The sequence below is a fragment of the Ambystoma mexicanum genome, chromosome 14 (assembly GCF_040938575.1).
Source record: "Ambystoma mexicanum isolate Mex_15411 chromosome 14, UKY_AmexF1_1, whole genome shotgun sequence".
NCBI classification, from domain to species: domain Eukaryota; kingdom Metazoa; phylum Chordata; class Amphibia; order Caudata; family Ambystomatidae; genus Ambystoma; species Ambystoma mexicanum.
This window is the reverse complement of record NC_090940.1, coordinates 104,907,640-104,925,306: the sequence shown is the minus strand read 5'-3', so window position 1 is coordinate 104,925,306 and position 17,667 is coordinate 104,907,640. Positions and strand designations below refer to the sequence as shown.

General features: G+C 47.1%; 1 long non-coding RNA gene across 1 annotated transcript; it reads left to right on the top strand.

Annotated features, from left to right (window-relative positions):
* Window positions 1-1,595: 1,595 nt before the first annotated feature.
* LOC138527459 (uncharacterized) lies at window positions 1,596-15,098 on the top strand. Its single transcript, XR_011283930.1, has 2 exons — window positions 1,596-2,028; window positions 14,608-15,098. It is a non-coding gene; the product is annotated as an uncharacterized lncRNA (long non-coding RNA).
* The last annotated feature ends 2,569 nt before the right edge of the window (window positions 15,099-17,667 follow it).

Here is a 17,667-nt window from a genome sequence, read left to right as displayed (position 1 = left end):
GCTGCTGATGTTTGCAAAGTTGGCACGGACCTAGCAGTGGTGAGGTACTGGAAAGGTGGGGTATCTACACTTGGGGTGATGTGCATGAGGAGGGTGTTTTCAGAGGGTTTGAATCACTGCGGGAAAGCAAAGGTTTGCCTGGGGGGCCGTTCCTATGGTACCAAAAGGTTAGACAGGTGGCTAAAAAGGGGTGGGTTAAGTGGCCGGAAGAACCGGAAGCGGCCCCCTTGCTGACCCTAATGTACAATCTGAGTGACGACTGGAAGCCAGTGTCCAGAATATACAGTCATTTGACAGATAGAGCCAATCCCAAGAGCATGACTTTGAAGGCTAGGTGGGAAACCGATTTGGGTGAAGATATGACTGAGAAGGAATGAGAGAGAGCACTGATGTTCCCCTGCAAAGTGTCTGGAAATGCTAGATTTGGATTGTATCAACTAAATGTCTTGTACTGTACATATATGACACTGCATAGGTTGGCCAAATTTAGTAGTGCTGCTCGCCCAGCATGCCCTTGGTGTAACATGGGAGAAGCGGGGCTAATACACATGTTCTGGGAATGCGGGCAGGTGCAACAGCTCTGGGACTGAATAGAACAAGCCTGCAGAAAAGCTGGAGTAGTGCGATACAAGTGGACACCGAAGGAATGCTTACTAGGCATGTACCCCGGAATGAGTAAAGTTAAACATGTGGTCACATTTATGGACATGGTGTGCATGCTGGCCAAAAGATCTATTGCTATGGCATGGAAGTCTGCTGGTGGCCCACAGTATGTGAGATGGCACAGAGAGTTTGGGCACTGGGCTGAGGCAGAGACCAGGATATGGGGTGAGGGTGTATCCATGTCCGATGAAAGCGTGAGTGTTGCATACGAAGCCTGGGAAACTTTGGTATGGGACATGTTCTACCCGTCTGATGACAAACCCCCTTGAAAACACGCAAGACCCATATGAGGAGTCTACCAAGTGCTATAGAAACCAATAAGTGAACTGTGCTTCCCTGTAAGCTACCCCCCACCCAGGAGTGGAGTTTGTTGTCAACCATACCCCCAACCGAGTCAAAGAGGGACACTGGTTACGGCCCACTGTAAAACATGTGAAGACGGTTCTTGTTTGTTAATGTGTTATTTTGTTACTGTAAACAGCTATTGCTAACACGGAGAACAACGGCACTATGCGATTGGTTGTAATACTGTATCTGTTATTTAAATGCCAATAAAACCATTTTAAAATAAATAGGCTTGTGTTTTATGGGCGAGATATACAATGAAGAAGGGCTACAGAATTATACATGGAGTAATACAGATTCTATGTCAAGACCAATGAAAGCTCAAGCTGCATTTTTAACAATAAAACATTCAACACAATTTCAAGAAAAAAACAGTTTTCTATGATAATGTAGTCTTTGAACTTTGAATCGCGTGTGTCAGTCCCTGAGTTACGGCGCTCCGGTCCCATCACTTCATGAGTCCTCCTCATAACTTCCTCCTTCTTTGCTGCTCGAGCAGCAGATTAGTAATTGCTGTCTTTGTTCTGGCGCGTGCGATTTGGTCTAACAGCATAGCGCAACTTTGCATGATAGTGCACGTAGTCAGCTTAGGCATGCCTATGTGTATGTTTTCAATTGAGATTGGCAGCGCATTGCTGCAGTGTTTGTAGACCGGGGAAGCAAAACGCTGACGTGCGCGGAACTGTCCGTTTGCAGTTCCGGGAGTTACAGTTTCGCCTTCCTGCGTCCTCTCGGTGCTTTTGGGAGAGCTGACTTTCTTCTCCCTTTCTCAGGGCTGACTACAGGTTCCCTTGGGGCTTTGTCCCTCAACTCTTGCATGCCTTGTGAGAAGGCAATCCACTCTTCCAACAGACTCAGCTGCTTGCTGTCCCGTCCCAGGCCCACGCAGATGGCTTTCTGCAACGTGTGCCATGCCGAGGTCCAGTCTGCTGTGGATTGTGCGCGGCTCCTTCAAATTTTCACTGGAGATTCTGGCTGTCCTACTCATCCTGTAGGCTCTAGTTAATTGTCAGGGACTGGGTGAGTAACTGTAGCATGCTTGGGGCTGCCCTTTCACTAAATGCGAGCAAGTATTGATAACAGCTGCTTATCAAGAAGCGCAGAGTTACTTAGGTCTTTATGCAGGGTGTCTCAGCTCAGTGAGCTGACCAATTCTCTTGGGTCTTGCCCGTTGATATACCTGCCGCGATGGAGGATTACCAAAGACATTCGAGCTCACGCTCGATAGGCAGCGCTCAGTGGATGCGCTCTAACCTTCTAGGCTAACTGCTCTCCAAGTGCTCGGAGCTGCGATCCTGAAATCAGTGGCAGTGCCACCACTCTGAACGGTAGCGGCTGGTAGGGAGTACGCTGGTGAGCACCGGAACCGCTGGGGTCCCGTCGGGCATCGTCGCGACTTCCGCCTCACGCTGCCCCTTAACCGCGCTACAGGGAACTGAAACAAGTGGGCACCGGAGCAGCGGTCCCATCGCACTCCACAGCAAACTGAACCGCAGAACTGCTCCGCCTCACTGCGCGACTCTCCTCCCAACACGATATGTAAGCGTTCCGGGTTGATCGCTGCGCACTAATCAAGCTACGCGCTCACACACACACTGTACAGAAACCTAATGAAAAGGTACTTTTCAGCATAGAGAGAGGAGAAAGGCAGTTGGGCAGGAGAGGTTAAAGGAGACAAGCAGCGTGTTTGGCTGGAATGGGAGCATGTGGAGAAATAGGCTATCAAGTTCCAACCCCGAAATATACTTGTTTTCATGGATGTTGTTGTTTTTTTGGTTTATGTTTGTACTTGAGTTGTGTTTGTTGATATAAACTGCTCGAGAAGCAAAGAGAAGAGTTGAGCATAATCCTAGCCTCCGATCTTGACATATAATCATCTTGCACATAGTAATGTGAATTATGTGTGTGTTAATCCTAAATTGAAAGATAGGATTTTATATTCAAAGGTGTTTCCCAGTCCATAGAGTGATCATGCTTGCATAGAGATACATATAAAAGTGCAGGCTGAAGTTAAACTCACCAAATTGACAGGCCAATATATTGTTAACAATCAGGGTGATCGAATTAGGTGGAATTGCTCAAATGTTAACCAATATAATGTGTAAAGGCATCATGAAGCAAGACACAGAGAACAGATTCAAAGTTCAAACAAAATAGCTTAAATGTCAGGATGGGAGAAGGCCTTACTTTCCCTATACTGAGGTGGAATTTCCCTACCTAAAAAAACAAATGATCATCTGTGTCCTTGAGTTCAACTTAAAAGTATGTCTGTGTCCAAAACCTATGCTTGTCCTCACATCTAAAGAGGTCCTGGGATGATAGCTCAGGTCCACGCTTAGACACCTCTGGGTATTTAAGTGCGTTATAAATACGCAACAAAAAAATACTCAACAAAACTATTCCTGTAACAGCGCCTCGATGCCCGCGGGCTGTGTGAGCGCGTTAAAAATGCAAATAATAATATAATAATAATAATGTGTAGGGATGTCAGCAACCACAAAATTGGTGTTCAACATAAAGATCTGAGCTTCTTCCAGCTCCTTGGCTTGTATTATAGCCCTTCTGTAAAGGAATAGTGCGCTCAAAAATATTATTGTACTGATGGTTCGGGCATGTGTTTTTAAGTATACGTTGATCGATCGCACAAACATTTCCAATGCACCTTACCGTAGTTTTCCTCTTTTGTACACATGCGAAATCAGGCAGCAGGGCGCGGCCATCTTGTGATAATCTGATCAGTTGCCGCATCGCCCAAGGTGGACTGCCCTGGCAGCACTAAATCATATCCCCCGCCCCTGAGGCTGACATCACCAAACCTGTGATATTCTCCACCTATCTCCATGACGTTACTAGGCAGCGTAGCCAAACGCGCCCAGTCATCACCTACGTGACGTGACGCAGAACCCGGAAATCAACACACATCAACCCACAACACAGCGCATCACAATTCGGAATACAAAACTATACTTTAAAAGAAAATAGCAAAACAGTACAATTTTTAAAGTACTTTTATTTAACAATCAACGCTCCGACAACATCCGGCAATTGCCATTTCCAATGAAATAGGTAATTTTTTTCTTTTTTCTCTGTTTTTTCTCGGTCCACAAATATTTGTTGTGAGTCACGCAGTGTTCCTTTTGTGTAGGTATAAGAAGCGCATCAGACGCACTGTAAATCGCAAGGCTTGGGCATCAGCTTGGCGCTAGTCCACCGTAAATTATGTGAAGTTGCTCCTTTTCGCTGGTGCCGCATAAGGGCATATGGGCCCGTGTCGATCATCCCAAAAAAGGGTCACTGTGACCCAGCCATTCAAATGTATCTGCAGCCGGCGGTTGAAAAACCTGTCTGTTGGGATCTGGAATCGATGACAATCGCAGAAAGGCACGATGTAGCTGTTTGAAAAACATAACAGAAATGTGTCTCAATAGGCGATCTTTATTAAAATGTATCATTTTAGCGATTAATTCTGCCCTGCGTTAAAACTAATCATGAACACAGACGTGAAACAATGGCAACACAGAGAAAACCATGTGAAAACGTGTCCACAATTATATTCAGAGGTTAGTGCTATGGAGTATGTTTCGCTCGAAATGGGATGAGGAAGCTGACGCTACAATTCAAATAACACATAGACGGCATTTTAATAAAATATTAGCGTTGAACCTGGGGGAACGAGTGGTGGGCTACATGCATCTCGATGCTGGACTGCCCATGTGCCCGAGAACAAAGACAAGTACACACACACAGGTTGTACTTGCGTGTCATTGCAATATGCCACAAAGAAGAACCCAGTACAATGTAAGCTAGCAATAATGGCGGGCTAATGATAAATTGAGTCGTCGATCTATATAAATGGTCAAAAGTAAAACTTACATCATATTCAGCATTTCCATTCTCTTAGCGTAATGCAGAGACACCGTTCAGATCAACGCCTTTTCATAAAATTTAATTGCATGATCCTTTCAATAGATCGTGAATGGTCACTTAAATTGAAACAACACATACCTTCAAATTCGTTACACCCTAAATTATGTTTCAGCAATAGATAATCAACAGCAGCTCTGTTCCGCAAAGTTGCTTTTCTAATAACTTGACTATCAAGGAGTAATTCTTCTAAGCCTGCGAAGTATGATTAAGACTTTTAACTACTAAACACGCTAATTTCATCAAAGATTTGTAACCTCCAGCAGCTAAACCCCAAACACCTACTAATGAAAGGGTTAATGCTAGAACCTCAGCTTCAGATAGCAAATGTCCATGTGAATCACAGTCAGGAGATAGCCCTAAAGATTCAAAGGTTGACCTTTTACCTCGAGTTATCGTTGAGTGCAAAGGAAACATCATTAGTCCTAATCGAGTCAAAGCACATGGACCTCCAGAAATGTTAGCTGGAATATAAGTATATGTAATGTTACCACATGAAAAGAGCCATCCTGTTGGAAGTTTCACATGATTCAAATGACTAGCAGTTATCACTGTATGATTGCAAGACATAGGGCCTCATTATGACCCAGGCGCTAAGTGTTTAACGGCGCCGTAAAAGGCTGCGGCGCCTTAAACACTTAGCGCCTAATTACGAGGTCCCTTTGCGGGACCCGACCTTAACGGCTGGTTTTACCAGCCGTTAAAGTAGGGACCCGCAAAGGGACCTTGGTGCTAATTATGGTACCGCAATTTGCGGTACCGTAATTAGTGTCTTCCCCATTCCCATTGAGCCCTATGGGGTAAAAATGGGAATGGGGAAGGGCCATGGCGGCATGGGGAATTACCGCCCCACCAACCTCGGTATTGGGTGGTAATTCCCCATTCCGCCATGGCGGACTCCGGCATGGACCATGATGCTAATAGCACCATGGTTTAGCGCCGGAGTCCTAATGAGGCCCATAGTGTTATTTACACTGGTACATTTGCGTGACATTCACGAACACAGTCTCCTCTCCAACGTAGTGTGATTATACTGATTGTTCAACTCTATTTGCCTGCATTTACCAATTTCTTGTGCCTTGCACGTCATAATATAACACACATCACCTTGAGTTATGTTTTAAGTGATAACACGTGTCAAATTTCTCCATTTTCTGTCAGTCTCTTGGCAGAACCGACAATATTCATAAACTGAAAAAGATTGTCTAATGTCTGAGTCTTGAACTAAAGAATCATTATGTGTGACGCCGAAGATATGCTTTTAAACCGGAACAGGCGTCGGCACCGCTACTAAACATGTAGTCAATAAAGCTTCAGCATTGGGCACATCAGAAAGACAAAAGTGTGATATATTCAGTACTTGCTGTGCCAGATATATCCACATATTCTCTTCTTGGGTGATCATAGGAGAGTGTTTCCTCCTTCCTACAAAGGGCTCCTGCACAGCTGGCATCAAGGTCGTTTTCACTTGCTCCTGATGTGTTTGTCGCATATCACGGATCCATGTCTTTGGTCTGGCGGGCTTGTCGGCACTGGCATAGGGCTGCTTGGGGACAACATTATTCATCACTATCAGTATCCCCTTGATCACTGGCACAGATGTGACATTTGTCACTGGTAACAGAAGATCGTTTAATTCGCCCAAATGGGAGTCCATTTAGTGCCACAGTCACACCAACCAGACCCAGGATCTACAAAGCAAACCCAGAAAAGAGATATCAGTGTTGCACATCACTCTCTCAGGTAACATTTGTCTGCGTGTACGTATTGCCATTTCTTTCTACCAGGCTCCATAACTAAAACTACTTGATCTTTGCCTGGAGCAATGACATCTGCTGGCACTGGTGGGCCACTTGGCTTTTCCACCCACACCTTTGCACCCGGTACCATACTGTCTGAAGAGCCAAAACCGCGATCCCCACGGGTAGTTAACACTGTAGGAGGCTCCCCTTTCTTAATCATGGACAATTTAATGGGAATGACTATCAATTGGGCCACTCAATCACCCTTGTGTATTGATAACAATTGATCCCCACTATTCATTAAGATGACTTTAAACTCGCCTTGGTAATCAGCATCAATTACCCCTCCCAACACTTAAACTCCCTTCAATGCTAGGCCAGATCCAGGGGCAATCCATCCCATATGCTCTGGGGGAATCTGTACTCCAATCCCTGTTTCAATGACAACTATTCCTCTTGGATCTAATCTGATTTCTTCATTGGAATGCAAGTCTACCCCTGCTGACTCTAGAGTTGCTCAATAGGGAGCTAAAGAACCTGGCGTAATTTCCCAGTACAACAATGTTTCTCTAACTGAATTGGGTTGAACCTGTAAATTAGGAGTCATTAATCGCATCAAAGGAGTTTCATGTTCATACACAGGCCTATTGTTCAACACTTGCACCGCATCAAACACACAATCACGCCAGCCTGCCAAACTGCCGTCTCCAGATTTGCGCAACTGTTCTTTCAGTAACCCATTCATTCGTTCAATTAGCCCTGCCGCAGCTGAATGGTAGGGGATGTGGTCAATTCACTCAATGCTCTTTTCCTGACAAAATTCTTGGATCAATTTGCCTTTGAAATGTGACCCATTGTCACTTTGAATCTGCAAAGGCACTCCATAATGTAATATGATCTGATCTAACAACCTGATGGTGTTCAATTGGGTTGCACGTTTGCACAGCAAAACCATCAAATATCCCGAGTATGTATCTACAATAGTGCATGCATACTGACAACCTCTGCTGTTTGGCATAGGACCGATATAATCAATCTGCCAAATTTGACCTGGTAATTTTCCTCTTCTCAATGTGCCTCGAACAATTTGAGGTATAGGTCTATGCAATTGGTGTTGGCACACGGGACACTGCAAAATAATTGTTTTCACTAGTTCTAACGGAAGACTGATGCCTCGAGCTTGTGCCCACCTGATAGTAGCCTTTTCTCCAAGGTGCCCACTTTTCTGATGGGCCCATTTGGCCAAACCCTCCATATCGTCTTCCCGAGCCTCTGCATCCATTGTTGCAATCTTGGTGTGTTCGTCTGCAACAGAATTAAACCAACGTTCTAATGAATCTGTGGCACAATGTGCGTCCACATGATATAAAGGGACTTCACTTTGTAACAACATCTCTGCAATATCTTGCCATAGTTCCTTTCCCCACAATTCTTTTGAATGAATCTTCCATCCATTCTTTTGCCAAGTAGGCAACCACACTGCCAATCCATTCACCACTGACTATGAATCTGTGTACACATGACATTGACCAGGGGTCTCTTGTCTCAATGCTTGGTTAACTGGGTAAAGTTCTGCAAACTGACTGCTCTTTCCTTTCCCTGTCGTTGTCAACATCTTTTTTGTTTTGGGATTGTACGACACTGCTTTCCAGTACCGCTCAGTTCCCACGTATCGAGCTGAACCATCCGTGAACCAAGCATGCTCTGTTTGCTCCACGGTCAAATCACTGTAAGGGACTCCCCATTTCACGGGAGACACAAGTTTTTCAGGCACCTCCGGTGGTATGTAATCTGAGGGCAGTATGTTGGCTACTTGCTCATGTAATTTTGCCACTCCACCCTTTCCTGATTTGGCTCTGTCTTGAATATACCATTTCCACTTAATTATGCTGGCTTCTTGAGCATGTCCTATACGATGTGTTTTAGGAGAGCTCAGTACCCACTGCATGATTGGTATTTCAGGTCTCATGAATACATCATGACCCAAGGTCATCTGCTCAGTATCAACAAGAGCCCAATAACATGCCAACAATTGCTTCTCAAACGGAGTATACAAGTTACCAGCATCAGGCAACTTACGACTCCAAAACCCTAATGGCACACGTTTCCTGTCTTGTTTCTGCCACACACTCCAGTTAACATAATTGTCTTGCACAGACACATTTAATTCCACTTCGCCTTCCTTCAAGGGCCATAAATCAAGCACCTGCTGCACGGTGTCTTTCGCCATCTCAAAGGATCTCTGCTGCTCTTCCCCCCACTGAAACTCATATTTCTTTCGTGTCACTTTGTAGAGGGGGGCCAATATCTGCCCTAAATGCGTAATGTGCTGTCTCCAAAAGCCAAACAGTCCTATAAACTGCTGAGCTTGCTTTTTGCTCGTTGGAGTAGTGAATTCAAGTATTTTCTGTCGAGCTTTTGGCACCATTTCTCGATGCCCATGATGCCACTGAATCCCTAGGAATATCACTGTTTCAGCTGGACCTTGAAATTTACTCGGATTAATCTCCCACCCTTCCTTCTTCAATCCTTCTATAAGGACATCTAGCTGACTTTGCACGCTGTGCTCATCCTTGCCCTGGATCAAAATATCATCAATGTAATGAGAGATTTGTATGTCGGGTTTACACGGTATCTTGTCTAAGTGCTCTGCCACCAGCCGGTGACAGATAGTCGGGCTATGCATGTACCCCATGGGTAGTCTCGTGAAAGTGTACTGATGTCCACCCCACGTAAATGCAAACTGTTCTTGACACTCATCAGCAATTGGCACGGAGAAAAATGCATTAGCTAAATCGATCACTGCATACCAAGTCCCCTCAAACATTTGGACATTTTCAATCAAAGTAATAGCATCTGGGACTGCGGGCACTAAGGGAGGAGTGTGTTTATTTAACTCCCTGTAATCCACGTCATCCTCCACGACCCATCTCCCTTTTTAATAGGCCAGAGCGGATTGTTCTATGAGGTGGTAATAGGGCGTAATACACCCGCCTCCACGTACTCTTTGATGGTATCTGAAATCTCCTTGTGCCCCCCAGGAATGCGGTATTGTTTCATTGCTACCCGCTTGGTTGCAACTGGCACTTGCACCGGGGGCATCTTCAATTTGCCTACGGTAATGGGTGTACAAATTAATGCACTCACCCCAAACTGGTACGTTTTACCGCCAAGTCCCAAGGTTAGCCCTGCCAAAAGGTCAAAGCCAATTATATACTCAGGTATCGGGACAATCAACACTTGGTATTTCTGCCTCTTTAAATTGCCTATTTTCATCTCCACTCGCGTTTGCACTGCGGGGGTCTCCTTTCCCCCTAAACCTGTAATTGTAAACTGTTTGCCTTTAAATCGTGTCGGATTACCATGAATCAAAGAGGCCTCCTCCCCGGTGTCTATCAATGCTCGCCCCCCTTGTGTGTTTCCTGGCCCCCAAAAAATCTTAACATCAACATGAGGCCGCCTATCCACTTTTATGCGGGCAGACGCTGCCGGAGCTTGGCCGAAGCCCTAGTCAAACTTCCAATGAGTGTGACTCGTCTCCGCCTCTAACATCGCACTCACCACCTTTCTTAAATCAGCGTATGTCGGCTGGTACGGGGAAGGTGTCCCCATAGACCCTTTGTCTTGTTCTTCCGCAGGGGGAGCAGAAGGTGAGGTGTCCCCCTTTGGTGTGGTGACTACTTGTTTCTTAACCTATTTATAGCGCTCTTTTGCTGCAAGTCCTCGTTTTTTGTATAATTCATACATTACTCTGGTTTCGATGCCATCAATTTCTTCATGTGGCACACCATCTTTTAACAAAGCCAAAAACATGTCTTTTCGGGACACTCAGGAGTCTCTGCTATCTTGCCGCCTGCCTTCAGTTCTTCTCTCACTACGCCCCCCTCTCTCCCGTGGCTTGTTATCGCTCTTATCCCACCCTCCCAAATCTGCACATTGCCGAATGGCATCTGCTACCTCATCAGTAGCCTTGCCCGTCATGCCTACGAGCAAAGTCATAATGATACTTTTGTATGCAGGTGGCGCAGTTCTAATCACCATGTTTCGTGTTGAAACTGAGAGCGGCATGGCCCCCGTGTGATCAGGAGCGTCTATGTGAATCGCCTCTTTCATAGCATGCTCTCACACTTTTTGAATTACTTCTCTCAACGTATCCCACTTCGTTTCTTCACTGGGCCAATCTGTGGTAATAGGGTATTTACGGTTACATGCTTGGGCTATCAGGTGCAACAAAGACACCTGCGTATCTTGACCATTTGCGTCAGGGGGCGATCCTGCTCTTAAGACCTCCTGTACATTGGTGTCAATTGACAGGGGTAAAAAACGCAGTGAATCAGTAGAATCTACCAACAACCCTGCAGCACCCCCGTCTAGCAATCTCACCATCCATGTCAAAAAAGCTTCCCCTGATTTTTTACTCAAACGGGTAATCATTTCCCCAACCTCCTGTTGTGTGTAATCTTCAAAAGTGCTTAAATCCACCATACCACCACCAGGATTCTGCGGGTGTGGTCCGGCTCGTCGCCTTCTAACAGGCTTCGCCGCCGCTGTTTTCTGTTTCAACTCTGGTTTGGGGTCAGACTCTTCTGCGGAACTACTTTCTAGACTGGTCGAATCAAATATCACCTTCCCATTTGTCCGGATCCCAGTCTACGCCAGCGGTAGCGATTACAGTTGCCACCTTTCTTTTGTTGACCCCTCCCCGTCTTTTCCTATACATATACTGCGCTACTCTGACTGCTGCCCTCTCGGCCACCGCCTGATATGTGTCGGCCTTAGCTTTAAACAATTTCATTTGAATCTGCTGCATTAACGCAGTCTGCCGTTCTGCAGCTAGCTCTCTCTCTAATCGCAAAACCTCATTTTTCATGTCCACTTTCATCTGATGTATTTTCCTATAAGCATGCAAAAGAACCCAACCTCGCCTACCTAATGCCGCACATTCTTTACCACGTTCTACCGGAACTTGTTGCAAGCATGCAATTACATCAGTCGGATCGGCAACTCCCAATCCTTGATCCCAAGTCTCACTTAAACCAGCAACACATGCCCATGCCTGAGCCAACTTATCATATGGACTCTTAGTCCAACCTGGAATAACAACATCAGAACAGTCACCGCCAGCGGTAACGTTCTTCTTCTTGAACAAACTACTCATTCTCGCAAGCAAAGCAAAACCTCGTTGAACCTATATATTTTCTTCTCCACACTGCAATCACTCCCACAGGCACTCAAACACTTAAACAAGGAGAAAAAAAACTTCACTATTCAAAAACTTCACTTACACGACAACCAAATCCTATCTACGTTTCAACAGATTCTTGGACACTCGGAACAATTCATCACGAGCAATCCTGTTCGTGACGCCAAAAATGTACTGCTCTCCCCCGAAAAGTGCACGAAACAACCATAAATCATCAATGCAATTATAGAGCAAGTACTTTGAACCATAAACAGACAGACGCAATAACTCACAACCATGCACTCTGAGAAGATAAATCAGCTCTTTACGGCTATTTATTCAAAGATTACAAGTACATAGAAATAGACATAGAATAAATGGACATAGATCTCAGAAGAAGTAAAGAAGTCAAAAAGAAATATATCACCGTGAGCGTAATAGAAGTCCTCATCTCGTCCAGAAGCGGCTGCAAGACCCCGGGGACAGCCAGGCCGAGAGTACCACAGCTCACAGGAAGGCCAGACGTAAGCATCCTTCTCTGGCTGAAGTCTCACCTGACCCCCTCCGGGTTTCCGCATATATACACACTCCACAATGGGGAGTGAATTCTCAAACATTCTGGAAATTGCACCTGCGCAGTTGAGGAACAGCCGTCGTTTGCCAGCTGGGTCAATCGAGATCTCCCCTCAAGGAACGCAGGGCCTCCCGGCTCTAAAAACACGCTACACGGAGAACAGTAGCAAGCCATAACAACGTTAGCTTTCCCAGCAGAAATGGCCTTGACCGCATGCCAGGTTTGGAAAAGCATGTTTGTCTCAGCACTGTGAATCTAACACTTCAGCAAAATGTGTGCAGCCTTTCACTGCAGTGTGAAGTAAATATCCAACATGGCTCCGAGCGCTCCCAGAATGCATTGCGCGCCTGCGCCATTTTGAATCAAGCATAAATCAAGCATAACAGGCGCTAATACCGTTGTCGCTAATAGAGGTGTGGGTGCGGGTATGCCGCTAACAGGAGCAGATCACAAGTCAGGTGTACATGGAAATACCAGCATCATGAAGGCGCTAATATGGGATACCGGCATGCCGGCAATACCGGCATCGCGAACCACCCGTAAACTGCTATGTGCAGTGTTCCCAACTGCCACAGGTGCACACAATCAGCACAGGTGGAGGCAATGGAGTCTGGGCCAGCACAAAAGGAGCACACCCACACACCACACCCCTTCCCACACCATAATGATTCCACTAGTAGTAGCAATACTGGGGCTGGAGGACATGGTTGCTTTGCTACACCAGCAACAACAACAACAACAGCAGGCACCACAGAGGAGACGCAGGAGAAGGAGGGTGAGACAGGTCCAGCAAGCCCCACCAGTGCAGCCAGTGGTACCACGCAGGCAGCCCACAATCCCTCGCATCAGAGCCAGTCCATTCAACCTAACCCCTCAGCAAATCCACACCCTGTACCGTCTGGTCCGAGACACCCTCACCACCATTGTGGACATGATACATGGCGACATTGTCAGCCTTATTGAAATACACACCGCCATCCCCCCTCTACTGACGCTAGTGTCAGTGCTCCACTTCCTGGCCACAGGCACCTACCAGCACACAGTGAGGCACATGAATGACATATCACAACCCTTATTTTCTCGCATGCTGAACCAAGTGCTGGATGCCCTCCTGAAGCACACAAGGGACTACAAATCCCTACCACGGACTCCCCAGGACATCTTTGACACCAAAGTTGGCTTCCATGCACTGGCAGGCATACCAAATTGTATTGGTGCACTTGACTGCACCCATGTGGAATTGGTGATCCCACATGCAACAGAGCAGGTGTACCGCAATCGTAAGCAATATCACTCAATCAATGTACAGATGGTATGTGACTCCAGCAAGATCATCACACATTGTTGTGCCCGATTCTCTGGATCAACGCATGACTCAATGGTCCTGCGCAACTCCACGCTACCACACTACATGGAGCGACATGCAGGACGACGTGTCTGGCTGCTTGGTAAGTTGCATGACAGGCACATGGCAGTTAAATGGGGGGATAGATGCACACACCACCATGGTGTCATTGTTGCGGTGACAGCACGATGTGCACATCCCAAAACACTGTGGCCCAAAGCATCCCAAACTGAACATGACAACCAATTTCCATAGCAATAAAGTGAGCTGCGCACCTATCACAGCATGCGAAACTTAAAACCACCCCACATCACGTGCATCACCCATGATAGGACCTCACCCTCCATAACACAATCCAGCAACATGTTGTGAGTATTCACCATGTAAATGTCTACACTGGACAAGCATCCATGAGAATGCACTAAACAAAACCACCAAGGGAATCCAATGCTTGTCACAGGGCCACCACCACAGAAGTGCAGCATGTCACCATGGGAATAATCAGCGCTGATTGCCAAAAAATGCAGAGACTACTGCCAACGCTGCCAATCAGAAAATCATACAGAACACCAGACATCACATATATATCACAAACACAGCAGTAAGCGTCCACAATGCATGAGCAACATCAAGGCAGTGTACACCATGTATCATCTTGAAGATGCAATTTACACCATAAAACCATTGCATAGCACACATTGAGGGAATGAAAAATGTGTGCATACAACCAGGGATATGTGCATGTGACCAACAAATATCTGCAGGCATGTGTGATAAGTACAGCTGTCCATCATGTATCGACTAACACATACCTTTTTTTGCTCACATGCAGGTGATAGTGGCTATCCCTTGAAGCCGTGGCTCCTCACCCCTGTCCGAAACCCGCAGAACAGGCACGAGGAGGACTCCAATCGTTCCCATACCCGTACCCGTGTGGTCATCGAGCAGACCTTTGGCCTGTTGAAGGCACTTTTTTCGCTGCCTTAGCCGGTCGGGTGGGGCACTCTTCTACAGGCATTAGAAGGTGGCCAAGATCATCATGGCATGTGTCATGCTGCACATGTGTATTTGATACAACGTGCCCCTGACCCCTGACATTGAACTGCAACCACCAGGTGATGATGAAGGGGATGAAGAAGATGTGGGCACACATCATCGCAGTGCCGATGCACAGGAGGGACGTGCTGTGCCCAGCCTGTGATTGGACAATGTTTCTAAGACACATGGGTGCAGAGGGTTACATGGAAGTGGGACAGGGGCACTGGGTGTGGGAGTACATGTACACTATGCACTGTATAGCAATAAATGACACATATGCAATAAGGAATGTCCACTCAAGTATTTTTTCTGCTACACAATGGGTGTATTAAACTGTTCAATAGTACTAAGTGCTCAAACCCTCAACCTCACACACCCTCTCTCCCCTCCCCCCACAACTCCCCCACACACCCTCTCCCCCCTCCGTCTCCCCCACAACTCCCCCACAAATGGTGTCCAAGCAAATGCTGCAGGTGTCTGCGTCCATTGCCTTTATCAGGCTGCCCCATCTACATTCATCCACTTCCTGCACCTGGTGGCGGCATGTCCGATCACTGCAAGGTGCCCGCTGACCTGCGAAGGGGGCTGGTTTGAGTGGAGCTGGATGAAGATGGGGTGGCCGCTTGCTCCAGTCTGGGGGCTGGACTCTCCAAGGAATCCGCTATGTGGGAGAGGACCTGCCTCAGAGCAGACACCTCCTCGCATATTCGCGTAGTGCTGGCCTCAATGGCCTGCCTCACGGAGGCAGTGTTGTTGCGCCCCTCCTGTCTTGCCTGGGCACCGTCTGAAACAAACTGCCTGACTAGGGCTGTGAGTTTCTCCTGGCGCTGCACTGTATGTTCTATATGTTCTATCTGCTGCACCCCTGCCCCGACAACAGTGGAGGTGGATGTTGCATGTGTAACATCCCCAAATCTGTGTGGCTCCTCTGTGGGGCTCATGCTCCCTTGACCTGTCTCCCCTCCAGACTTCTCCGGTGTGGTGTCATGGTAGGGGTACATAGGTGTGATCTGGGGTGATGGTGCGGAACTGGGTGTGGCAGGTGAGTCCGAAGAGTCATCCTCCGCAGGGACACACACCTGGCTCTGTGCATCTTCGTCTGTCTGTCTGGTGTGCCGTAGCGGCCACCTCCCCAACAGAGCTGTTCGCTGCTGAAAGGGCCCCATCGGCCACTGTCTCCTGTGCAGGGGACACAGGTGTTGTGGGGACTGTAGCAGTGGCCCTTAGTGGCACCAGTGCTGTGGCATCCTGTGGTGTTTGCCCTTTCTGTGCCTGTGGTGGCTTGGCTGGCCCTTTCAATGTCGAAGGCCTGTTGCCTTCTTCCTTGGCCCTCTTCTGGGGAATAGTTGCCTGTGGGGTTGAGTACCGGGCCTCACTGTCAGGATCAGAGGCTGTGGGGGACTGAGAGAGGGACGGCATCAGTGATGGTTCAACAAGCATCATGCATACATTGGTATTATTGCTGTTCTACACATTAGAGGGGATAAGTTATTGGAGTTTTGATAATCTCGTTGCTTGCTATATGGGTGTAGCATGCAGGCATCCGTCAGGGTCACTCATGTTGGAGCTGGCGTATGATCTGTGACATGCATTTCTGTTGTGGACTGTGTGCAGTGTGACTTATGCCGTTTTCATATTTGTGTGGTGTGTTTCAGGTATGGCATTGTCATGCTGCATGCATGTGCATGTGTCTGTGCCGCGGACGGCATCTTGGCAGGGATTTATCAATGTGTATGTAATGGGCCATGCATTGTCTCTTTGGACGGACAAATTGGTGGACTATCATCATACTTTGCATTACAGTGTTTTCTTAGGACACTCACCTCCATCCCCCGATGAGGTGGCACCACGTTCCATCTCGCCCACACCTTCTATTGCCTTGATGTCAATAGTGCTGGCGCAGATTTCCTCCTACCGGCTTAGCTTGATGGGTGAGCTGGGACCACCGCCAGTAGCCACTGCCTGGCTCCGGTTTGCCGACATTATGTTCCTGACTCTCAGGCGCAGGTCGTCCCATTGCTTGCGCATGTCCTTTATTGTGCGGGGGTGTTCCTTACTGAACTGACTTTTTGGGCAGCAAGTTGCCAGATCTCCTTCTTCTTAATCTGTGCCTCTCTCTTGAGGCTGTTGGCAAAGACAACCTCTCTATTATCTGCCAGTGTCTCTGCCAGCATAGTCAGCTCGTCCTCACTAAAGCGCTCTTTGCGCTGCCGGGATGCGCTTTTTTTGACAGCCTAAGGCATGATTCTGGTGGTGAAGGTTGATTTCTGCAGTCAGAAATAAGCTCCAGGTCCTGTGTGGTGAGGATGGCAATGGATTGTGTTTTTCAAGATGGCCGCCGTGCTCTTTGCCGTTCCTGTGTGATGACGCTACTTCCGGTTCGCTTATTAACGGGCACTGCTATTAGCCGTCACCCATAATAGCGGTGCCCGCTAATATCGCATCCATTGGTGCCGGTCACGTTATTTGGAGGACGGCGGTGGTAGTGCTGTCTGCGCTTTCCATGATGCTGCTAAGGGGCATTTTTGGGACTTTAGCTTGTGCACGCAAACTCGTAATAGGCCACTGTTAGCGGGCTCTTTCCTACGCGGACACAGTATTTGCTCCATGCTGGTAAGGACTGTTTCTTACCTCCAACCTCGTTATGACCCTCACTGATTGAAATGTTGCACTCAAGAAATTTGCAAAAACTGCTAGTTTATAATAATGTCACTGTCTAATAGTATCAGATCTAGGACCTACTTTCTTTTATTCGGGGGAACTGTCAGCACACATACTTCTGGCTATGGATCAACTATGAGGAATGATGTAATTGTAGTCGAAGCTTCAGCATCTCCCTGTAACACAGTACTTG